This window comes from Tupaia chinensis, unplaced genomic scaffold (genome assembly GCF_000334495.1).
Source record: "Tupaia chinensis unplaced genomic scaffold, TupChi_1.0 Scaffold000410_1, whole genome shotgun sequence".
NCBI classification, from domain to species: Eukaryota; Metazoa; Chordata; class Mammalia; order Scandentia; family Tupaiidae; genus Tupaia; species Tupaia belangeri.
The window spans coordinates 3,197,996-3,224,251 of NW_006159915.1; the positions used below are offsets into that span (position 1 = coordinate 3,197,996).

Here is a 26,256-nt window from a genome sequence, read left to right on the forward strand (position 1 = left end):
CCTTGAATTTGAGGACTAAGCCAATGTGATATATATATATACCTACACACATATATATATATACCTATACACATATATATATGTTTGTGTATATGCATATGTGTGTATATATATACACACACACACAACCTTGAATTTGAGAACTAAACCAATGTGATATGTAATTAAATTAAAGATTTTGCAATCAGAAATTTATAATGTGTATTATACACACACACATAATATGTGAGATATATACATTATATATATAATATATATATAATATGTACAAACCCAAAATTGTAAACTAGAATTTGCTGCCTAATAATATATAGTTTTAAAATGAAAAGCCAATTGTACTAAATTATTGACCAACATTTCAGATTTAGATACTTTGATATTTCAAGGAGTTTCATGAAGTAAGTGTAGTAAGGGATAACTGGGGAACCTTGAGCTGCAAAGTATGGATTTACATCTGTGTTTTCTTTTTTTTTTCTTTTTTTTGAAGAGGTTTTTGCTATAGGGCGCGTGCGCTCGCCAGAAAGACAGAGAGAGACAGAGAAACAAAGCGAGAAATCACCCTCCTCCGGGGGATGGCCACTCCACAATCCCTTCTCCTCCATTCTCCTCTCGGGATCTTGGGAACAAATGCATATGTGCCCACCATGAGTTTAAGCCACCGGGTCTGGGACTCAAACCGTGGTTGGCTACATGGTAGTCCAGTGACATAGCCATTACGCTAACTACTGGTCCCGGATTTACATCTGTTTTTAAAAGGATATTCTATGACCAGAGCTGTGGCCTGGTGGTTGAGGCATTTGGATCCCACATGGCCGACCTTGCTGTTCAAGTCCTGGACCTGGTAGCTTGAGAAACATGCCAGGAGTGTGTGTGCCCAAAATCTGGAAAGCAGGGAGAAATAAAGGAGAATAAATTGAGGTGTGACCATTCCCCATCTTGGAGAGGGGGAGTACTTTTCTCTCTCCTTCTAATCGTCTCTCTCAGTCAAGCTCATGTGACCTCTAGATTAAAAAAAAAATAAAAAAGGATATAACCACGAGACAGCATATGAGAGAAATGCAAAAATTAAAGGGAAAGACATGAAAATATAAGGATTCACATTGTAGTCTCTGACCTAGCATCATGTAACTCAATTCATGTATTTTTATACATTGATGCAAAAACAAATAATTAGGTTATTTTTACCATCTGCTTTTCAGGTGCTACATTGAGCCTGCTGGTTGGCTATACAAATCCTAATTAAGATTGGAATGGTGAAAGTTGGTAAGTAGAAATAAATATCTTTCTCCATCAGTAAATTCCACAATTTGATCTTGAGAGGAAAAGTATTTCCACTTGTCAGAAGGCTGTGTAATATTTTCTGAACATTTATATTTGTGTAAGTTTTGAACTTAGAATATAAATGAAAATCTGAATATTAAAAGAGAATATCTCAAAACACAATTATTCTTTAATCTCAAAAGTAGGTTATTCTAAGCATGGAGAATTTGGTTGAAAATAAAAGACTAGTTTTGAAAATCTGTACTTCAAATCTTAGAATTTGGATTTTCTTACGTAGAATCTCTTTCTGATTGATCTTTGCATCCCTTCACGGTATTTAAGACAATGTCTGAACCTTCATAGGCATTCGATATTTGCTGGATATATGTAGTATCTATGCCACAGTCATTTTAAAAGTTTTTGTAAGTAGCTAACTTAATGGGAGGGGCAAGGATACTTCTTTGGGAAGCCCCAGGAAAACAAGAGTAGGAATGTAAATTGGAGAAGAGCAGGCTTTTCTTTAACTCAGTTCTTCTGTGTCATGTTGGGGTTAGGGAAGGATTGTTACCTGGACTATCTAATGAATATACATGAGACTACTGTAAGAAGAGGGCTTATATGTCGAAATAAGAGGTATGAGCTGAAGTATTGATGTAGCCAACATTTAAGAGATATAATCATTTCACCTAAGACTTTGCATCATTCTTAAATACAAAAAATCTTGTAAGTAAAATCTAGTATATACTAGCTTAAACATCTGAACATCGATAGCAAGTAGAGATATGCACAATTAGTATTGTGATTCTCCGTACCAAAATAATGTTTCCTCTCATCCAAAAAATATAATTTGGGCTGCGGTACCTACCATTCCTTCTATTGTGTCTTAAAATTCAGATGAACATTATATTGATATGTAAAAGTAAGAGAATTTGGAACCAGCAGATGGTACAGTGGTTACATCACTGGACTCCCACATAGTCAATCATGGTTTGAGTCCTAGATCTGGTGACTTACAATTCATGCCAGGCACATGTGCGTGTGTGCCCCAGATCCTGAGAGGAGAATGGAGGAGAAGGGATTGCAGCACAGCCATCCCTCCTGGGGGGTGATTTCTTACTTTCTCTGTCTCTCTAGTGAGCCCATGCACCCACCCTCTAGCAAAAATCTCTCTCTCTCTCAAAAAAAAAAAAAAAGGAAAGAAAATTTCAGGAGAGAGGGAAAAGGGAAATTAATGATGAAAACACAATTAGTATTGTGATTCTCCGTACCAAAATAATGTTTCCTCTCATCCAAAAAATATAATTTGGGCTGCGGTACCTACCATTCCTTCTATTGTGTCTTAAAATTCAGATGAACATTATATTGATATGTAAAAGTAAGAGAATTTGGAACCAGCAGATGGTACAGTGGTTACATCACTGGACTCCCACATAGTCAATCATGGTTTGAGTCCTAGATCTGGTGACTTACAATTCATGCCAGGCACATGTGCGTGTGTGCCCCAGATCCTGAGAGGAGAATGGAGGAGAAGGGATTGCAGCACAGCCATCCCTCCTGGGGGGTGATTTCTTACTTTCTCTGTCTCTCTAGTGAGCCCATGCACCCACCCTCTAGCAAAAATCTCTCTCTCTCTCAAAAAAAAAAAAAAAAGGTAAGAAAATTTCAGGAGAGAGTGAAAAGTGAAATTAATGATGAAAATACTATTACCTTTTCAGTATTAAAAAAAATTCTTATAAGGAACTTTCGGAAAACAACCGTTGTTGCATCATGTCAGACCACCTTCTGGCTATTAATGTAATCTTAATATTTATAAAATTATAAAACTGAATCATAAAAAATTAGTCAGAAAATTACTAGAATTTATGAGTATGATTTTTTCTATTATAAATAACAAAAAATGTCTGAACCTTCATAGGCATTTGATATCAACAGTGATACACACATGATTTCCTTAACCATAAGCAAATTTATAAGATGTTCTAGAAGTAGTTAGAATCTATTTGCAAGATGATGTAGAATGTAGTTAGTTTTTATGCAGTTATTGTATGGCCGTGTGCCCGGATCATGAACAAAAGTGGGGAGTTTGTGTGTCTGTAAGTGCCTATGGGAGAGGAGCGTAGACTTCTACATTATTGTCCTGTTTGGTCAAATATGAATTTCCTCGTGTCTAACGGAAATTTCTGTATGGTTCATTTTAGACTGATAATTTTTCCCCCTTTTCTCTTTCTTTATGATAAGGCATGTGCACATGATAGAGAGAGAGAAAGAGAGAGAGAGAGAAAGAGAGAGAAGCATCCTTGGTAGGGTCTTGTTACTCCTCGATCCCCCTCCTTCAGTCCTCCAGCCTGTCAGCTCCTGGGCACTTGTGTGTGTGCTCAGTGTGTTTCAGGGCTAGGGGTTTGAACCACAGTTGCCATGTAGGATATGGCTTCTCTCTCTCTCTCTTTTTTTTAAAAGAATTACTTTATTTAACTTTTTTATCTTAATTTGACCAGAGAGGGACAAAGAGAAAGAAAGAGAGGGTAAGCGAGAAAGCAAGCCTCCAGGTCTGGGACTTGAACAGCAGTCGGCCATGTGGGAGTCCAGCGCCCTTAACCACCTTAACCACCATGCCACCTGCCAGTCCCAAGATCTGATTTCTCTTAAGCAGTGCATTACAGCTATAACACAGAGCTAGCCTGATATATTTTTTTTTTTTTACTTGAATGAACTTTCATAGAGTTACTAGTATTATTTTCAAAACTCTAGATGCCTATGAGCCAGCAGGTGGTATGGTGGTTCAAGTGTTGGACTTCCACATGGTTGACCCTGTAGTTCAAGTCTTGGACCCAGTGATTTGAAAATCACACTGGATACATGTGCATGTCTGCCCAAATCCTGAGAAAATGGAGGAGAAGGGATTGCAGCATGGCCATCCCCCCCTTGGTGGGGACTTCTCTCTTTTCCGCTGTTTCTCTCTGGAAAGTACACACGTCCTATGGCAAAAACTTAAAAACCAAAACTAAAACCAAAAACTATAGATACTTTAACACAGCTTTCAAGGAGCCAGCAGGTGGGGTAATGGTTAAGGCACTGGACTCTTACATGGCTCACTGTGTTTCAAGTACTGGACCCCGCAGCTTGAAACTTAACATTGGGCGCCTATGTGTATGCATATACCTCAAATCCTGAGAGGTGAATGGAGGAGAAGGAATTGCAGTGTGGCCATTCCCACCCCCCCCGGGGGGGTGATTTCTTGCTTTCTGTCTCTCTCTTTCTCTGTCACTCCAGGGAGTACATGCATCCTGTAGTAAAAATCTCTTTAAAAAAATACATTACAACAACAACAAAAAACAGCCTTCAAGTTATGCTGGAGTCACTTTTAAAAAATATGTTAACCTTATTTCATGAATTTCCTTTTTCTATCCCTTTAAATGGTCTACTTTTTCTTCTCTGAATGTGGTTGGGTTCTGCAAGGGTTTTTTTAGTATTCTGTCCAAAATAGGATACTTTCCTTTCTCTGACTAATGGGGAGGAGAGAAGAAGAATTGTATTTCATCTTTGCCGACTCTACTCCTATTGATTTGTGCTGGTACCATATTGACTTTTATCACAATAGCACCGAATTGCTGATTCATATTCAGCTTGTGGCCATCAGCTAGCTCTCTTTCTATTTTACTTGTTCATACTTACTTTTCCCCATCATGTATTTGTGGTGCCTGATAATTTTTCCAAGTTACGTTATTCGGTACTTTCCCTATTAAATATATTTTAGCTGTTTCTAAAAGTCAAATTTTAATGTCTTCTTACTACAAAATGTGCTTTATAAAGCACTGAGATCATCGTAGGCCTTTAGCATGCTGATCTGAACACAGCTGATTTTGTATAGCTTTTTTTCAAAAACCACATAATGTCTGGTTACATTCTATGTAAACTATTACCGTTTGTAGGATGTTATGTACATGCAATGATTGTAGAGCTGAGGGTAAATAAATATTTATTGATAGTTCATGAACACAGATTGCTGTACATAGAAACCATTCTGAGAATTGTAGGAAACACTGCTATTTAAAAAAGCATGCTTTGACCTGTCTTCTCCCCACCCCTTGTCTCCATTAAAAAAATAAGGATGAAAAACTACAAACCAGAGAACTCCTGTTGTTCTCTATAAATAGTTGAAATCATCTTTTGGCAGCATGCTTAGAAGTTGGTGGAAATTAACTGCATACCAGAAACTCTGTATTGAAATGAATTGTTTAAGAATAATTCTTCTCTTTGGAATGGGTGAGGAATTAATCTGCAGAAATGTTCATGCTAGAGCTGTGCATGTGTAGAAATTTGTCAGGGAGAAGATAAATGGACTCTGCTTGGAAAGTAAACTGCACCATGCCAGTCCCTTGGGAAAGCTGGAAGATTGTTATGGTAGCAAAAGCAACCTAAAAGAAAGGAGGCAGGATCACTGCTTACTGAAGAAGGAGAAAGATGAGAAGACACGATTGTAAGATGACACTAAAGTGTGTATGACTTTGAAAATAGGTTTTGTCATTTGTATGCATGGGATGTAAATATATTGGTCTTTGGATGCGTATCTTTTTAAAAAGAATTATTTATTTAATTTTACTTATTTATTATTATTATTACTATTTAATTTGACTAGAGAGAGAGAGAGAGAGAGTAATCTGCAGAAATGTTCATGCTAGAGCTGTGCATGTGTAGAAATTTGTCAGGGAGAAGATAAATGGACTCTGCTTGGAAAGTAAACTGCACCATGCCAGTCCCTTGGGAAAGCTGGAAGATTGTTATGGTAGCAAAAGCAACCTAAAAGAAAGGAGGCAGGATCACTGCTTACTGAAGAAGGAGAAAGATGAGAAGACACGATTGTAAGATGACACTAAAGTGTGTATGACTTTGAAAATAGGTTTTGTCATTTGTATGCATGGGATGTAAATATATTGGTCTTTGGATGCGTATCTTTTTAAAAAGAATTATTTATTTAATTTTACTTATTTATTATTATTATTACTATTTAATGACTAGAGAGAGAGAGAGAGAGAGTGAGAGAGAGAGGGAAAGGGAGAAAGCAAGCCACAAGGTTCAGGACTCTGCAGTCAGCCATGTGGGAGTCCAGCACACCAACCACCATGCTACCTCGATGCATATCTTTACAGAATCGCTTGTGTATGCTTTAAAATGAGAGTCACACTTAGGGCTGATATGAACAACATTTAACAGCAGGCATCCAGGCACTAACCGATCAGAAGTGATGCTGGCGAGGCAGTAAGCCCAGTCTTGAAGATACTCCACCAAAGTGCCAACTGTTAACTCTTAGTTGCTGACTCAAGAAAAGGGGAAAGTGGGTTGGAAAGCTGCTTAAGGGGTTCAATGTAGTGCTTTTTAAAAAACATCTAAGGGAGATATTAATATTTTTTTACAAAAACAGTATGATTGATCTGGTATGTGCCATTTAAATATCAGATTTCATTCATATAGAAAATTATCTAGTAATTTTACTGAAAAAAAAAATTTTTCCTAGAGAGATAATATACCTTAAAAGAAAAGTCATGAAATGTCCATAAAAGTTTGAATATATCTAGGGTTGCCAGGAAAACAAAGCAAATAAAAAGCCAAACATATTTTAAAAAGCAAGATACTAAGTTGAATTTGAATATGAAATTAATAGCAACGAAAAAAAAATTTGTCAGTGAGCACATGCATTTGCCAGAGAGAGAGAGAGAGAGAGACACAGAGAGGGAGAAGGAGAAAGCACTTTCCTCAGTGGGGTGTGAGCACAATCACTCCTCCACCCTCCAACCTGTCAGTATGTGGAGTACACAGGCAAAAGCTCTTCATCACCTCCAGTGGGGGCTTCAAGCCTCTGGAACTGGGACTTTAACTGTGTAGCTGGCCATGTGAGATTGAACTCACTTAATCACCAGGCCACTGGGCCAGAGCCATCAGATAATTTTTATTTTATTTTATTTTTAGTATAACTATGTCCCAAGAAATAATTAGGACATACTTAATACTAAAAAAAAAAATGTTTGTTGTTAATGTGATATCCAAATTTACCTGGGAGTCCTATTCTTATTTGACAACCCTAAATAGAACATATTTCATGGCAAATATATCGGTATTCTTGTGAAAGTGTTAAGAGAAGAGGAAGATATATTCAGGGAATCAAGCTCATCGAAATCATCTGAGCATTCTTGACAGGTCACTGCTCTGAAATTCCAGTAATAAGGCAAGAAATGTTAACTGCAGAGTTATAGAGCCATAAGATACAAAGATTGCACATAATAAAATGCTTTAAGAATTATACTAAGAAGCTATAAGGTGGTACTTGCACTTATTTTATGTTTTATAAGTATTAATTTAATTTAATTAATTAACTATTATTTAATTTGTCCAAAGAGTGACAAAGAGAGATGCAGAGTGATGAAGCCAGCTTCCAGGTCCGGGACTCGAACCACAAGGTCGGCCATGTGGGAGTTCAGCGCCTTAACCACCACACCACCTGTCAGCCCCAATACTTCATTTAAAAGAGTTGCATTTCCCATCCAAGCGTAATGGCTATGTCGCTGGACTCCCACGCAGTTGACCGCGGTTCGCAACCCGGACCCAGTGGCTTAAAACTCACGCCGGGCGTGTGTGCGTGCATGCCCAAGATCCCGAGAGGAGAATGGAGGAGAAAGGATTGCAGCATGGCCATCCCCCCTGGGGGGTGATTTCTCGCTTTCTGTCTCTCTGTCTCTCTCTGTCTGGTGAGTGCACGCGCCCTATAGCGAAAAACTCTTAAAAAAAAAAAAAAGCATCCATCAAGTACTTGTCTACTTGGGACATGGTGTAAGATATTTTACAAAGTGAAAAAAGAAACATGGCAGATAGCCGTTGTAAGCCTGTAATCTAGGCATCTAGACAGAAATGGAAACATTGAGATAAGTGAAGGAATGTTGATTAAAAATTCATAGCCTTCCTATTTACCCTAAATGGGAAAGAGAAAAGTTAGTCTGATTTGTAGGAGAGGGTTTGGTAAATCAGTTTAAAATAGTTTTATTGTATCCAAATATTGGTATACAAGTGTATTGGCAGTTCAGGAGTATGGGCCACAGAATAGTGTTTCTCAACCGCAGCACTGTGGACTTTCTGTGGTAGATAATTCTTTGCTGCGAGGGGCTGTCCTGTGTATTGTAGGATGCTTAGTATCATTCCTGGCTTCGTCCCACCAAATGTCAGTTGTGTGCTCTCTCCCCTGCATGCCAATCTATACTGTCTCCAGACATTGACAAATAAATATGCCCTGAGGCAAAGCTACACTGCTCTGAGAGCTGCTGATCAGGTGAGGGCAGGAGGGAGGTCCCAGGCAACACGAGTCGGGAACTCACAAATGTGGCCATGAAAAGTTAGTTTTAAATATCTGCTATGTCAAGAAAGCCCTCATATTCAATTACCACCATGGTTATCAAAAGTACTGGTACCTGGGCCCATCCCAGAGATTCTGGTTTAATAGGTTTGGAATTAAGCCTGGGAAACTTGACATTTAAAAAAAAAAATGCTGCATGTAATTCACTTTATAGAGTTGAGGTCCTCAAATCTTAAACAACATCAGAATTATCTGGGAGGCTTGTAAACCCAGATTGTTGACCCCCTGTATTACTGATTCAGTCTGTCTGGGGTGGGGTCCAAAAATTTGTATTCTCACAAGTGTCCAGATCTTGCTGAAGTTGGTGGTCCTCCAAACACACTTTGGGAACCACTTGTTTAGTGATTTACTCCTGGCTTTTCTCTGACCTGGGATGGGAAAGAGAATAATTGGTTAGACCCAAAGTATGTCCTAATTCAGTCTCTTGAACTTCTATCTTCAGCACTGGAGAGGGAAGGGTATGGCCAGAGGGTACACAGGTAGCTCTTTCTCCTATGTTCCTACATCATTCTTGATAAAGCATAATTTTGGTCAACAAAATAAAATGCATGAAAAAAATCAATAAAATGACTAAAGTAAAAATGCATGTTGAGAAGCAAATATCATGAGCTTTTTGTGTTGGGTCATAGTAATGTTTGTGAATATTCATTAAGATCGAAACAAAGAAGTACTTTGAGAATTTGCTAGAAGAGCCCACCACTCTCAAGGCTGAGTTTGCTGTGTCCTTTCTTTACCCTCCTTTCTGTTGAGCACATTTGCAGACATCACTCTTTTAGTTATGACAGTTGGGATTCTGACTCACACTTGTTTTTAACTCACTCTCTTGGTGATATTCCTCATATTTTTGTTTTCCCTTTGTACCTTGCTTGGTGATATTATAATTCCAATTAATCAGGTTAAAAGTTGGACTCCCAGAGGGCCAAAAGAACCCCCTGATATTTGTTAGTAGAGTACAGTCATTTTTAAGAGAATTGCCTGCTAAAGTGCTATACATATTAGAGCTACACATAAATATTCATATATTCATTGATGATGGATTGCATGAATAGAATAATGGACAAAGGTGGTTAGGAGAGCTACTCTATTAGAAAAATTTAAAATACAACCCTTCTGTCCTACAAGTAGAACTTGAAAATTGCTATGCCAAGGGTATTTCTCATCCTCCACCTTGTCATTCTATGCAAATTCTAGAATACCCAAGGGGATACTAACCCTGCCTCTCCACAAGGCACACTAATTCAGTTTAAGCTCTCTGCCTCCATGTAGAAGCCATAAAAGTGAATCCCTAGAAACAAATAGCAGAGTTTGAAAAATGGTAGAGTAATAATTTGAGCTATTTATACAATTATTTACACATATAGAATAATTATAGCCAGTGCTAGCAAAGTGCCTAAGTCCTAGATTTTCATTTGTATGAGTACTTCCTTCTTTTGCTTATATTAAGTCTAACTCATTTTGCTAGACATTCCTTTGCACTTCCAAATGGTCAAATAAATCCATCTTCACATCAGTAAGAAATTCAGGGAGGGATTCAGTCCAGATTCTACCTCCAGATAAGATCCTCTTTACTGGTTTTAAGAAAAATGGCTGTTTAGGCTATCCTCCAATTTATGCCAGAACTGGGTCCTACACCTGTTCTTATTAACTGGATGCAGTACTTAATCACCCTTGCTATCAGGTCTTTTTTTTTTTCTGGTAGCCTGTGTTGTTTAAGTCCATGTTATCTGCCACATGGTGCTCAGTTGCTCAATACCTCATTATTGAGGATCTTCTGGTTTCTACAAAGAATGTATCTATCTATACCTATACCTACATCTAAATTTATATCTATACAGATTGAGAAAGAGAGATTTACTATAAAGAATTGACTCACATGAGGAGGGCTGAAAAGTCCCAGTTGGCAAGGTAGAGGCCCAGAAGACCAGTGGTGTATCCAGTCCAAGCCAAAAACCCAAGTAACAGGGAAAAGAATAGTGTAAATTCCAGTCTGGGTCTAAGAGTGAAGGAACAAGATCAATGTCCCAGCTGAATAGTCAGAGAGAAAAAATTCTTTCTTAGCCCTTTATTCTATTCAGGCCTTTAATGGATTATAAGGCCCATCTATATTGGGAAGGGCAATCTGCTATACTTGGTCTGGCCCATCTATATTGGGAAGGGCAATCTGCTTTTCTTAGTTTACCAGTTCAAATGCTAATCTCATTCAGACACCCCTTTACCCAGAATAATGTTTAACTGACTATCTGTGCATCCCATAGTCTAGGTAAGTTGACACATTTCAACTCTCAAACTAGAGTGCACTTTACTGAACCTCTCAATGATCCTCTTAAGGCCATTGGGCATAACATGTGATGACAGCTGGACCTGGCTCAGAGGCAGGCAGGATCGCTTCCTAGCCTTTAAAAGGCAAATGCCAGTTAATATACTTGCCACACGAGTGTGATGATGAACAAGGGGAGAGAAACTTGCTCCTTGCCTCTGCCTATCACAGACATTGCCCATCAGTCTTCTTTCATACATCTGCAAACCTTAATGTTCCTGTTGATTCCAGATGGCCTCAGGAGACCGGCCTGTTTCAGTCTGGACTTAGAATCTAATTTGGGTGCTTTTGATAAACAGGCCAGCCACTCTTCATTGAATACCCACTTGGTGCCAGGCATTTTACATAGCTATCTCAGTGCCTGCCATTCTACATGGCTGATATTTATGACCTCACTCTCATGGATGAAAAAAGTGACTCAGACAAGTAAGTAACTTCCCTTGGGCAAGTTATGGTTCTAGAGTTCATACCCAGTCCCAACGTCAAAGCTTGTTCTACCTTTAGTTTGCATAGCCCCACAATCAGCCAAACTGGTCTAGGCTAAGCCAGTCCTGTCAGAAGGTTCTGGAATATATGCTATAACAGTGGGTCAGCTTACATTCTGAAAAGACATTTTTAAGCTTCAGCCCAGGATCATACTTGAAAAGTCAGTTTCTAGGACCGAAAATGTCTAATTGATCTTGGCATGCTCTACAACATTTGACAAAGTGTCTTATGCTTAATAGACAATCAAGAGATATTACTTGACTGACTGGCTGAGGGATTGACTGGGGTACTAGTGTAGGCCTGATGGAAAAATGCTAACTCTTCTGATTCTTTTAGTATATCAAATTAAATAAGACATCCTGACATTCCATCTTTTTCTGGAATTAATGGGATGTCAGAGTACTTACATTCTAGTTCTGGCACTGCCAACCTTAGGCCAGTTACTTAACTCACTAAGTCATGCTTTCTTCCTTTTAAAGGAAAAGATGGAACTGGATGTGTCCCTGTCTTATGAATACTCTCTAGTTAGATGACATAGTGATATCAGAGTCCCAAAATTATGTAATGACCTAGAGAAAGAAGAGCGAGCTAGTGTCTGCAGCCTCCCACTTCTTGCAGGGGCTTATGTTTTTTATAAAATTGGATCAAGATTGGTCACAGACCCCTGATATCCTGGCTAAAGATTTCTGAAAGAAGTCATTAGGCCAGAGCTAGAGACAATGGCCACAGCAGATCAACTCAGGTGAGTGCTCCATCATGCTAGGCCAGAGGGGCATTGTTTCTGATTTAAAGAATAGCTTGCTGTAGCTTCAGATTTTTGCCTTGCTGGATTCTACAAGGCCTCAGTTACCAGCTATCGCAGATTTTTCCAGAGGCCATTGCCAGAGCCCTACTAATCCAACCCAGGTCTATTTCCATGCAGTAGGCAGTATACCCTTTATGTGAGTATAGGGAAACAAATATGTGTTGCCTTCTAACTTTACTACTGACAGATCCAGGCCTTAGTTTCTTCATCAGGAAAATGGGAGTAATATAATAACAACAACAATAATAGTTTCTTCCACCTAAAAATATTGTGAGGATAAAATGAGTTAATAAACAATATGTGCTTTGTGTGATGCCTGGCTCATGGTAAGCCTATCATAAAGAGGAGATATGAAGTGCTGTGATGTATTCAGTACTCACTTCTGGTGCCTCTACCAGAAACAGAGGCTGTGTTGATTGAGAACCCAGGACATTGATTTTTCCCTGCTTCTCCAACGGTGCATTGATCTGTTTGAAAACTGATGCTGACTCTACCCATGAGCTTTGTTAGCAAGGTGTTTCAGGAAGCAAGGAAGTTCTCTGCTTCCAGACATGGGTCCCTGGGTTTCTGGCCATGGAAGCATAGCGGCTGGCATTGGTGAAGGGATTCCTCAAGAATGACTTTTACAAGTTGGTCCACCTCACTGCCTTCCCGGATGACAAAGTTGGCATGATCCACATTGTGCAGGAATTTGCTAGGCCAGGATCCAAGGTAAAAACGAAAGAAGTTGTAGAGACTTTGATCCTTGTAGAGTCACCACCAATGGTGGTTTTAGGAATAGTGGGGCACATGGAAGCCCTTCAAGGCCTCCAGACTTCCAAGGCTATCTTTGCTGAGCTCATCAGTCATGAATTAAAAAAAAACAAACAAACAAAAAAACGCATCTCTAAGAACTGGCCTAAATCTACAAAGGCTTTTACCAAACTCCTCAAGAAGTAGCAAGATGAGAATGGCAAGAAACAGCCGGAGGAGGACTTTAATGATATAAGGAAGTACTGCTAGGTCTTCCACAGCATTGCTTATACCCTGCTGCCTCTGTGTCAGAAGAAGGCCCACCTGATAGAGAACAGATGCACTGTGACTTGAGAAACTGGATTGGGCCTGGGGCCAGCTAGAGCAGCAGGTCTCTGTGAGCCAAGTGTTTAGGCAGGACAAGATGATTAACATCATTGGGGTGACAAAGGGCAAAACCTACAAAAGTGTTGCTAGTTGCTAGTACACCAAGAAGTCCCACAAGACCCATGGAGGCTGTGCAAGGTTTCCTGTACTGGGGCTTGGCTTCCTGCCCATGTGGGCTTCTTTGTGGCATGGCCTGAGGAGAAAGTCTGCCATCATTGCACTGAAATCAAGAAGATTTATAAGATTAGCCAGGGATATCTTAAGAAGGAAGGCAAACTGCTCAAGAATAATGGATGACAGGAACCTTAACCCTGTGGGTGACTTTGTCCACTAGGGGGAAGTGACCAATAATTTGGTTACACTAGTTCCTTGTGGTGGAAACCAGGAAGCAAGTGCTCACCCTCTGCAATTCCTTGCTGATTCAAATCAAAGGGTGAGGTTTGAAGGTTGCTCTGAAGTTCATCAACACCACTTCAGAGTTTGGCCATGGCCTATTCCAGATTGTGAAGGAGAGGAAAGTGTTCATGGGACCACTTTAAAAAGACTGAATTTCAAAGGAAGTAAATACCTGATATCAGGAACAGATCCTGCAGCTAGTTAAATCTCAATAAAACTTATTTTTCCAACAGAGGGAAAAACAAACAAAAATCTGATGCCGAGTTCAGGAAGTGGGAGGTGTCCTATGAAATTACAGTTTAAGATCTCAGTGTTAGAATTATTTCTTCATTGACTCATTCTCAATATAATCAAACTTTATAACACATGAACATTGTGTTAACTACTATACCGAGCATGGGGGATCAAGGAGGAAGAGTTAGTAAGTTCTTAAATGAGCACTTAATTCTAGATATTATGAGTTGAATTCCCTCCCCTACCTTTATTATGCTGGAATTCTTACACCCAGGCTCTCAGAATATAACTTTTTTGGAAATAGGGTCTCTGCAAATTTAACCAGGTTACAGCGAGGTTATTAGGGTGGGTTCTAATCCAATATGACCTGATAAAAAGGAAGAATTTGTGGACCAGCAGGTGGTGTAATGGTTATGTTGTTGGACTCCCACATGGCCATGTGTGGTTTGAATCCTGGACCTGGTGACTTGAAACTCATGCTGAGCATGTGTGCATTCGTTTCCAAAATCCCAAGAGGACAGTGGAGGAGAAGGGATTATGGCATGGCCATCCCTCCTGGGGGATGATTTCTTGCTTTCTGTCTCTGTCTCTCTGGTGAGTGCATGTGTGCTATAACAAAAATCTCTCTTAAAAAAAAAGAAATTTGGACACAGACTTGCACACAGGAAAAATTCCATCTGAAGACCGAGGGTTGGAATGATGAATGAATAAGTCAAAGAATGCCAAAGATTGTCAGCAAACCATCAGAAGCCAGGATGAGGCATGTGAGAATTCCCCTACAGGGTTTAGAATGGACCATGGTCTGCCAATACCTTGATTTCAGGCTAATTGTCTTCAGAAAAGGGAGACAACTTTTTGTTGTTTTAAGTCACCTATTTTGTGGTGTGTTTTTACCACAGCCTTTGGAAGATAATACTCTAGGCTAAGAGCTAGACACGACTAATGAAAATGCAATCATGGGACTGCACCAGGTCTACCCTTGGGTCTCTGAGACCTGAAAGTTGACAACTTCTTTGTGCCTGGGAGGCTGTGCCCTGTGACTCTGCAGTGGCCACAATGCCACAAAACGAATATTTTGAATTGCGTCATAAATGCCATGGATACTGTTTGTATTACCATGGGAAAAAAGAAAAAAGGAAAGTAAAAAGGCTTGTGAATTTTCAAAGAAGGCATAAAAGATTAATCTGTAGGCTAAGCTCTATCATAAACACTGCAGTAGTGAGGAAATATAAATGAAAAAGACAACCAAGATGCGTGAAAGGAGGAATGCCAAACAAAATAATGATGAAGACTTCACAAGGAGCAGTACTTGCCTATCACAAGCTAAAGTACTTTGCAGTATGATTAAACAAAAATGAAAAGAGAAAGCAGGAAAATGGGAAGTCCCTCTACACAAAGTTCCAGCCCACGGAGAAACAGAAGTATTAAAGTTATTCAAACAGGAAACAGAAAAAAAGGCATGAAAGAGGATGGTTACAAAAGTATGCTTTGTTGGAGATGGCTTTACTAGAAAACCACCTAAATATGAAAGATTCATTAGGCCAATGGGCTTATGCTTCAGGAAGGCCCACGTAACACATCCTGAACTGAATGTCAAGTTTTGCCTGCTTATGCTTGGTGTGAAGAAGAATCCTTCATCCCATCTATATACAACTTTGGGTGTAATCATCAAAGGTACTGTCACTGAAGTGAATGTGAGCAAATTTGGCCTTGTGACACAAAGAGGCAAGGTTATTTGGAGGAAATATGGCCAATAATCAATTTTGTTTTGATAGCAATTTCATACAAATAACGCCTCGTCATTTTTAAAGATGATAAACTGATCTGGAAAACCACATGACTGTGATGTTTCTGAATACTACCAGTCTTGCATGTCTGTGGCCATCAAAAGATTATTAAATTGTACAAAAACAGTAAAGTGGCCTGGTCCTGCAAAAAAAGAGAGAAAGAAAGAAAGAAAGAAAGAAAGAAAGAAAGAAAGAAAGAAAGAAAGAAAGAAAGAAAGAAAAGTGCAATCATATATGTTCATTGATAAAGATATGCATAACGAGGATCCCAAAAGAGAGGCATTATGAGATATGATGAATGAGGTGAGGAAGGAGTGGCCTTTGCATTAAACTTAAGATGAGTATTGATTTTTTTACCTCACCTCTGATTTAGGATCCCCTAAATACTTTGGCCAGGAATAATGTGGCACAATCAAAATCAGAAGTGATACTTGAGCCATTAAAAACGTTTAATGTATAAGTGCATTTCCAACCCTCTTGTATACTTTAAGATTTTCAAGTCTGACATTCTCTGTTTTTCAGTCTCTGAATTTTGTCTAAGTTTGGTTGGCATACGACATATTTATATTTACTGGTGTTTGTGTACCAGGTTACTAAAGGAGACCCACATGCCATCCCAGGACTCCTGTGCCCATTCAGAGATCAGTCTCGGGAGGTCAAGAGTCACATTTTCTCCACAGCCTTCAGAGGCCTGGATTTCCAAGTGCTTGCAAATAAGATAAGATCACAATCCATTTTTAACCAATTAAAAAAAAATTTGCTACAGGGTGCATGTGTGTGGGGGAAAGAGAGAGAGAGAGAGAGAGAGAGAGAGAGAAAGCACCCTTCAGAGGAGGTGACCATGCCACAGTTCCTTCTTCTTCATTCTCCTCTGGGATTTTGGGCATGCATGCTGCACATGTGCCCTACATGTTTTTCAAGTTACCAGATCTGGGACTCGAACCACACAGTTGACCACATGGAGTCTCACTGCCTTAACTAACTAGTACTCCACCGGCTGATGCTTTAAACTCCCCCCTTTTTTTTCTTTACACATATCCCAAGCTTTCACATCTGGTTTTCTGGTAAAGAATGCTTTTATTTAACTTTATTATTTTAATTTGCCCAGAGAGAGAGAGCGAGTGAGAGAGAGAATGAGAGTGAGAAAGCAAGCTACCAGGTTCAGGACTTGAATCATAGTCAGACATACGGGAGTCCAGCACCCTTAACCACCAAGCCACCTGCCGGCCCCATATATCTTGGTTTTCTGTTAAGATTCAAGTTCTCAAGGCCAGAGAATGCCTCAGAAGTTATGCAACAGTTTCTGAGGCTGACCCATGTGGAAAAGATTCCAGATCAAGTCCAGAGACGTCCCAGAACATGCTGGGCACTAGAGGGAGATTGCACTGTGAGGACCTGGTTGAGGGACCTGTCTGTGTTTCTTTCTTTCTTGGAAAAAGTTTAAAAAAATATAAAAAAAGGACCAGCAGTTGGTGTAATGGCTATGTCGCTGGACTCCCATGTAGTCGACTGCGGTATGCTTCATGGGCGCATGTGCGTGCATGCCCAAGATCCCCAGAGAACGGAGGAGAAGGGATTGCAGTGTGGCCATCCCCCCTGGGGGGTGATTTCTTGCTCTCTGTCTCTCTGTCTCTCTCTGTCTGTCTTGTAAGCGCACACACCCTATAGCAAAAACCTCTCAAAAAAAATATAAAAAAGATTCAAGTGCAGTATCTATGTTCATACAAACACAGATGGCTATACAAGCTGACCTAGTAGTAAAAGTCAGAGACGTAAGACAGGATTCTGGTAAATGAGCTTGTTAATAAAAAACTATTATATGGACTGAAAATTACACATTGTGATGAGTCTTTTCTGCTTTTCAGATTAAGTGACTTGAAAAATTAATTTGATTATTTATGACATATGACAAGAATTTTATGCAACATTGCAAAATTAAAAAGTTGCACTGGGGCGGAAATACTGAATGCGTTATACTTTTGATAGAGGTAATTGGCTTTATTTTTAAAAATTACATTCTGCCATTTTATTCTGAGTTTTTCTTTGAGTCCACAGAGGAAAGTTACTTTTTATTGACCCTTAGGGTTACAGTGAAGCTACATGGATAGAGTTTAAAATCAAGTATTACTGGGCATCTCCAGGCTACTTGGCACCTTAAAAGGTAAACACTTTTTCTCAAAAAGAAGCGTACGGTATTGATCTTACTTGCTCTAATGTTTGACAGTTATATGAAATTTTAAGCATCTCTTTAGGATTCCAGCTTTTTGAGGGTCAGTTTCTGCTCAGGGTTTTTATAGATAATCTCTTGCCACATCTGTTACCCTGAGCATTTCAACATCCATATTCATACTCGGATGTTTCTTTGGTATCATTTTTTTCATTTGTTTGTTCAAGCTCGTTCTTCAGATTATAAATTCCTTAAGATCAATGAGTATATGTGATATTTATTTTATATCACAGGGCTTTGTTCTCAGGGTGTGTCACCTTATGTTACTATGGTGGCAGTGAACATTGAACCCCACTCTGTGGATTTCTCTGCTAAAAGAGAAAGGCCTTTCTTTCTTCCCCTCTTTGCTGAGCACTGATACAAAGGTCCTGGATTGCTATTCTCTTGAGGTGCATGAAACACCTACTTTTTTTTTTTTTTTAAGTTAATTTGCTTTAGGGTGCATGCGGTTACTTGAGAGAGACAGAGAGTGAGAAAGTATTTCCCTGAGAGGATAGTCACACCCCAGTCCTTTCTCCTCCATTCTCCTCTAGGAATTTTGGGCATGTACACACACAACACCCTGCGCTCCTTTTAAGCCGCTGGCCTGGGACTAGAACGATACAGTTGGCCATGTGAGATCCACGTGCCTTAACTACTTTGCCACTTTTTATTTTCTTCTTTTCTCTCCTAAGGAACATGTGTTTCATAAGTTTTATTCTTTGCCTGTTACTGAAGTAGAGGAGGTCAGCAAGCTGACGATGCGGATGCCTCTTAAGTTACCTTATTAGCATGTGGGCAGGGATCTGAGAAGGGGAGGAGAGGACTGGGGAGTGAAGTGGGATGGATATCCTGCCTACTATCCTGAATGTTCAGACACTGTTTTCTAAAGAAGTAGATGCTGAGCCAGAATAGAGTCCTCGTCCTGGGTATGCCATTTCCTCACTGGTTACCCGAAGTTAGTTGTTTATATTTTGGAGCTTTAGCTTTCTAATCTGTAAAATTAGAAAGCTAATTTCCTGCCCACTTTCTTGAATGTGTTAATACAAATGCAAGGTAGAATTTTATCATGAAGCCAACTCAAGATGGTTGCCATATTTTGTTTGTTCATCCCATTCTGCCTTGTGTACTCCTTCAAACTTCTGGAGAAGAAGGGCTATGCAGAATTGAACTTGCTCAAATAGCAAAAGGCATGCTCATCACATCTGCACTATATAACATGGTTTAGTGAAATAAACTGAAACTACTTAAAATATTGTATTAGAAGGTTTTACTAAATGCAAGAAATACTTCCTGGTGAGGGACAGAGGTCTTTAAAGCATTTTCCTAAGTAGGTCTCTGCGTGGAGCTTTCTCCGAGGAAAGAGCATATATATATATGCAATAACTATTAGGTTGAGCCATATGAAAATCACTCTATTTGCTATTTTTGACCCACGAAATGACAATTTCATATGGTTCAACCTATCACATCTTCTTACACATGTACGTCCTGCTGTGGATTACAGTCATAGCAGGGCCAGGGCTCTGCAGCCATACTGAGAACAAAATTCTGCTGAAAACTTCTTGCTGTTACCAAAATTTTTTTTCCCACTAAACTGAAAATCTACTATATTTCTTTCTTTAATTTAAAAACAAAAAACATGAAGTAGTTATCACTTGTCTGGCAGAAATCTATTTATTTATACCTGGAATTAGTAAATATCAAGATACCTCTTTACACTAAGTGACAAATCTGCAAAAGTAAAATATATGAAGAAAAATAACTCCATGGCAAGGTGGGTGCACACTCTAGAGACTATTAATTTGCATGATAAACAGTTCGATATTCAGGAATTATAAAATAGCAATTATAGCTGAGCTGCTGTATTAGGGCTTCTAACAAAAAAGATATTTAAAATGCAATAGTTTGTACAAAGAACTTCACCTAAAAATCTTTATTTTAAAACAAGGTTTTACTTATTTTTCCAAAGAGGATTGAAATACTTTGCATATTTCTTTAGAAGCAGAAATGTAGAAAGATCTTAGCAAAAAAAAAAAAGAAAATGAAAAAAATTTTAAGAAAAAAAAAAAAAAAAAAATTAGTGATACTCTATTGTTAAAAAAAGATAGCAAGCCATTAATTTTTTTTATTTATTAAAAAAAATACCTGCTGAAGAGAGTTTTTTCCTCACCTGAGAAGAGTCTGGAGAGACCAGTGGAGAAGCAAGGAGTTGGGCTGTGTCAGTAGAAGGTGATTGACCCGGGCAGGGTGCAGAAACGGAAGTCATTGTATGTGAAGAAAACCACAGCTTTCTTATACTAATAGGAAGGGGGGCTCTAAAATATCATCTGTAGTTTTGCTTTTTTAAAAGAATTATTAATTAATTATTTAATTAATTAATTTGTCCAGAGAGGGATAGAGAGAGAGAGAAAGAGAGAGAAAGAGAAAGAGAAAGAAAGAAAGTGAGAAAGCAAGCCACCAGGTCTGGGACTCAAAGTGTGGTTGACCATGTGGGAATCCAGCACCCTTAACCACCATGCCACTTGTCAGCTCTGATCATCTGTAGGTTTTTTTTTTTTTTTTTTTTTTTTTTTTTAGATTTTTGCTATAGGGTGTGTGCATTCGCCAGAAAGACAGAGAGAGACAGAAAGCAAGAAATCACCCCCTGGGGGGATGGCCATGCCGTAATCCCTTCTCCTCCATTCTCCTCTTGGGATCTTGGGCATGCATGCATGTGCCCGGTGTGAGTTTAAGCCATTGGGTTTGGGACTCGTAACACAGTCTACTACATGGGAGTTCAAGATCATCTGTAGTTTTTAAAATGACTCAAGTGTTCCAGGTATTGTATGTCCAAGGGCAATTTCGACTTGCCTGGCATATTGTAAGCGTTTAATATTGGAAAAAAAAATAGCTTTTTAAGTTAGTATCTTATTTCAGTCAATATCATGGTTTAAATGAGCATCTTGATTTTTTTTCAATGACATTGGACATGGAGATTTATGTGAATATTGCATTAAGCTAGTTAATTAATTGTGCATCTACATCTATCAACTGTTTTTAAGAGTCTTTGTTTCCTGAAAGAAGACCATGTTGTGATAACAAGGAAGGGTTCTACTTACACCTGTATCGAAGGACCCCATTTAGACGAAGCTCTTGGAGTTATACTGACTTAGTTTGTTAGGCTAGTGGCTTCCCCAGAAAAGGTGGAACTGCAAGGATGAGAAATGGGAAGACCAAGAAAACTATTCTTCCTTGAGCACCCCTTGGGTGCTGGGCACTGTGCCGAAAGTGAGGTGCTCAATTATACAGTGTTGGGATTAAATAACATTAAAAGTGGGGCCAGCAGGTGGTGTTGTGGTTAAGGTGCTGGACTTCCACCCACATGGCTGACCGCCAGACCTGACGGCTTGAAAATCATGCCAGGCGCATGTGCGGGTATGCCCAAAATCCCGAGAAGAATGGAGGGGAAGGGCTTGCAGTGTGGCTGTCCCCCCAGGGATGATTTCTTCCTTTCCCTCTCTCTGTCCCTGTCTCTGTCTCTCTCTCTCTGGTTAGTGCATGCACCAAATGACAAAAATCTAAAAAGAAAAATTACACAAAAAATTGTGGCCATTACAACAGCCTCTGAGACACAAAGGGACAGTTTATCTATTCATGTGTAAAAGAAGGCTGCTGTAATTAAGATCTCATAATCATGAAAGCATGAAAGTTCTTCAAACAGTTTATGGCAAAAGTAATTAAAGTACAAGTTTATTTTGGCACAAAGAAAATTTGAAATTCATGCATGATGTTTTCATAATGTACATTTCCATGAATTTTTTTGAAGATGTCTCATATAAACCCCATTTCGTTTGGAGATACAGTTCAATAAAATTTTATTTTTTGGGTCAGCCAGTAGCATGGTGGTAAAGGTAGCTGGATCCCACATGGCTGACTATGTAGTTTGAATCCTAGACCTGGCAGCTTGGGAAACATGCTGGGCACATGTGAGTGTGCCCAAAATTCCAAGAGGGTGCATGCACCAAATGACAAAAATCTAAAAAGAAAAATTACACAAAAAATTGTGGCCATTACAACAGCCTCTGAGACACAAAGGGACAGTTTATCTATTCATGTGTAAAAGAAGGCTGCTGTAATTAAGATCTCATAATCATGAAAGCATGAAAGTTCTTCAAACAGTTTATGGCAAAAGTAATTAAAGTACAAGTTTATTTTGGCACAAAGAAAATTTGAAATTCATGCATGATGTTTTCATAATGTACATTTCCATGAATTTTTTTGAAGATGTCTCATATAAACCCCATTTCGTTTGGAGATACAGTTCAATAAAATTTTATTTTTTGGGTCAGCCAGTAGCATGGTGGTAAAGGTAGCTGGATCCCACATGGCTGACTATGTAGTTTGAATCCTAGACCTGGCAGCTTGGGAAACATGCTGGGCACATGTGAGTGTGCCCAAAATTCCAAGAGGAGAACGGAGGAGAAGGAATTGCAGCATGGCTGTTCAACCTGTGGGTGCTTTCTTCCTTTCCCTTGCTTCCTCTGATTCTGTCTGGCATGTGCACATTTGTTTTTACTTTTTATATTGAATAATTTTTATCAACTATTTTTGAGATATTTGTATCATTTCATTAAGGTATGAACCTCTGCTATTGTTAATAAAAATCCTATTCAGAGGAATGCTTTTTTTAGTGCACAGGATATCATGATGACAAGCAATTTTTAAAGTTAGAAATATTAATTTATGTGCCTTTTTAGTTTTTGCAGAGAAGTATGATAACCTAACCAATGAAAGACTTTGAAATATTAAATATTTATTATAGTAAGATAAAATTGTATGGGAAAAGAGGAATGGAATGGAAACACAACTTGAAAGAAAAAACAATCATGTAAAATTTGCAGCTGTTAAAGAATTGGTTGAATCTATTTTCAATGGAAGTGGTGGGTGTGAAATCACTTTTCTGTGGCATTTATGTTCCAATGAATTCATTGAAAAGAGTGACATAAAGTTGTATTTTAAAATGTCAATATTACATTCTTTACAACTATTCTCACTTATGATTAATTTAAGAAGTCAACTTGAAATGTATGAGAAGGTACATAGTTTTTCAAATTTATGGGCATTCTGTCCCATCTTCTTTTATGTGTGGCCTCAAAGAGGAGGATGCTCTTGACGGTTGGGAGTTGAAAAAAGTATAGACTTCAGTTTATCTTCTTTTGACTATTAAAAAAATTCAATTTTTGGTACATTGTAAGGTAGAATAAACATAAATGTAATGTCTTCAACCATTTCCACCACTGACCTCTGTCCTTCTTTTTCATTTATTTATTGATGTCCTGTGGGCACTTAAAGACAATGTCCAGCTCGCAAAGTGATCATGCTTTCTATTTGATAACAATTTTTAAAAATTGGGCTAAAGTGTTCATTTCCCTAAGGCCTGAAAAAACTTTTTCTAATGAGAATTGACCTGCCTGGAAGCTGAACTCATGTAATTAAATATTGCTTTTAAATACTTGTGAATGATACTCTAGTCTTGTACTTCGTGTAAACCAAGCATGTCACATCCTCTGCCACCATGTTTTCTGGCTTCCTCCTGGTTGTTAGGTGTCTCCTTTTCTTTCCTAACCTGAGGATTTTCTCCATTGTCCATGAGGAGGAAATAACTCAGAGAAGGCACTGCCATTGTTCTAATTTCTTTATCCTCTTAACATCTTAGATTCTGTTGGTAGAATCATCATCGAATGATCATATTTACTCATAAATGTTGCTTTTAGGTCTGGCCTAACCTTGTCATTATAATTCTTTTTTAGTGCCCAAAGTGAAATCTTGGATGTCATTATAAAAATCTGTCAAGCTTCTTGAATCACATCATACAATGAAGCATCAGATTTTTATCCTGTGAAATGAACTTCATTAATTGCATTAGTGAGTTTAGCATATCTCCTGCCTTCTTCAGAAACTTTTGTGTTATTTATAAGAAGATGACTTGGTAGCATAATGCTGAAGGACATGAAATGTAGAAAAGCAATCCAGGGGGCAGCAGCAGGTGGCATGGTGGTTGGGGCACTGAACTCTCATATGGTTGACCACGGTTCAAGTCCTGGACCTGGCGGCTTGCTTTCTCACTTTTCCTTTCTCTCTCTGGTAAGTATATGTGCCCTATAGCAAAACTTAAAAAAAAAATAATAAAAAATATTTAAAAAAATACTATTGGATATTAAAGACAAGTTTTTTTTTTTTTTTGAGAGATTTTCACTGTAGGGCGCGTGTGCTCGCCAGACAGACAGAGAGAGACACAGAGACAGAAAACGAGAAATCACCCCCCAGGGGGGATGGTCATGCCACAATCCCTTCTCCTCCATTCTCCTCTCGGGATCTTGGGCACGCATGCACACGTGCCCGGTGTGAGTTTTAAGCCACCGGGTCTGGGACACGAACCACGGTCGACTACGTGGGAGTCCAGCGACATAGCCATTACACCAACCGCTGGTTCCCTTAAAGACAAGTTTTCAGTCAATTCTCTAACAAGCTATTCTTCCCTTGCCTTTGCACCACAAAGTAATGTGTGAGAAGGCGTGGCGGTAGACTGAACCTGAGTTAGGAGTCATTAGCACTTATGTTCTACTGTGATGCACCGGAATCCTGTGCTAAATGTTAAAATAATGAAATAATGTACCTCTTTTTACACTTGGCAAACAACCACTGTCCAGTCCCTGAGCTGCCTTGCTTCTTCCTCATCCGCTATAACCACCCAGGATCTGAGAATTAACAAGATGTGACCCCTGGCAGGGCCACAGGTTTCATAGGTCCTGCTCCAGCACCAGATCTTGACCAGCATCTGTTTTGATTGGTCAGTACCTGGATCACCTAGCTGCTAAGTATTTTAAATACTGTCCCTGGTTAGGGATCATTTTAAGCTCTTGAACTTAATTTTTGGCCCTTTGCCTTTTTCTCGCTTTGTAGACCGTTGGACCCAATTTTTCACTTTGAGAATCGGAATAAACCCAGGGTTGATAGCATATATTTGATTTATGCACATTTTAGTGCATTTGTGACTTGTTCCTTAGTTCTGTGTTTTATGATGGTGGTGTCACTGTTTTCCTACACCATAATTTCCTGGCGCACTTCACTGCTCCTTCATTGCACAAGAAACTGTAAGGGTCAGTGATCTTCAGCGCCACCACTTCCATTTCCTCATTACAAAAATTGACCTTCTTTCTGTTGTTTGAAAGGGCTCAGGCCACTGTCATTCAGATTTCAGGACTGTTGAACAGTAATAACAGTATAGGAAGAACAAGCCACTGCTGCTGCAGCCGGGCATTGTGCTCTCTTCCTGGAATCCATTTTGGATTTCTTAGGATAGCCAGCAGGCGCCGTTTGCAGCCTTTCCCCAGCATTATATTTTACAGTAATTCCCTGCTTGTCATTAAATCATTTAAACTGCATTAAAGTATTGTACTCGACCCTGTGAATATTTGCCAAGGTTCTTGTGCTTTTTAGGCAATTTCATGTTTATAACTCACATCACTCAACTCAATATGTGTACGAGTAGAATCACAGAAAAATAAACTGTTAGGTGGTCGGAAAAGTCATGAGGTATTTTTCTATGTTTTTTTCTATGCAAAAATGTGTCACGACTTTCCAGATGACCTAACAGTTTGTGAGTCCCTTTAAACTACAAACGCCTTCTCATTGTCTGTGAATTCTATATGGTGTGTGTGTGTGTGTGTGTGTGTGTGAGAGAGAGAGAGAGAGAGAGAGAGAGCGAGCGAGCGAGTGATGAATCTGAAATCAGTTTAGGCATAAAAAAATAAAAGCATAAACAAAAATGAAAACCAGACCTCTTTTCCTGTTGAGTGCTCTATCTATTCTATTTGTCCTTTTGTTTCATATCTACTATAACCCCACCAAATACCATTTTCTGTGTTCTTAGTTACTATTTGAACAGTATTTTTTATTTGAAGTAGGATATTGGAATATGAAACCTCAACATATTAGATAAAATTTTTTGCCTATGTAGTACAGATGATTTTTTTTTTTGAGAGATTTTTACTATAGGGTGCAAACGTTCGCCTGAGAGACAGAGAGAGACAGAAAGTGAGAAATCAACTCCCAAGGGGGAAGGCCACGTCACAATCCTCTCTCTTCCATTCTCCTCTTAGGATTTTGGGCATGCATGCACATGTGCCCAGCGTGAGTTACAAGCTGCTGGGTCTGGGACTCAAACTGTGGTCGACTACGTGGGAGACCAGCAATGTAACCACT

The 26,256-nt window shown here is 39.0% G+C and overlaps 2 pseudogenes; both read left to right on the forward strand.

Annotated features, from left to right (window-relative positions):
* Positions 1-12,763: 12,763 nt before the first annotated feature.
* Positions 12,764-13,958, forward strand: LOC102468494 (60S ribosomal protein L3 pseudogene; annotated as a pseudogene).
* Positions 13,959-15,072: 1,114 nt separating this feature from the next.
* Positions 15,073-15,773, forward strand: LOC102468912 (ribosome biogenesis protein NSA2 homolog pseudogene; annotated as a pseudogene).
* Positions 15,774-26,256: the final 10,483 nt, after the last annotated feature.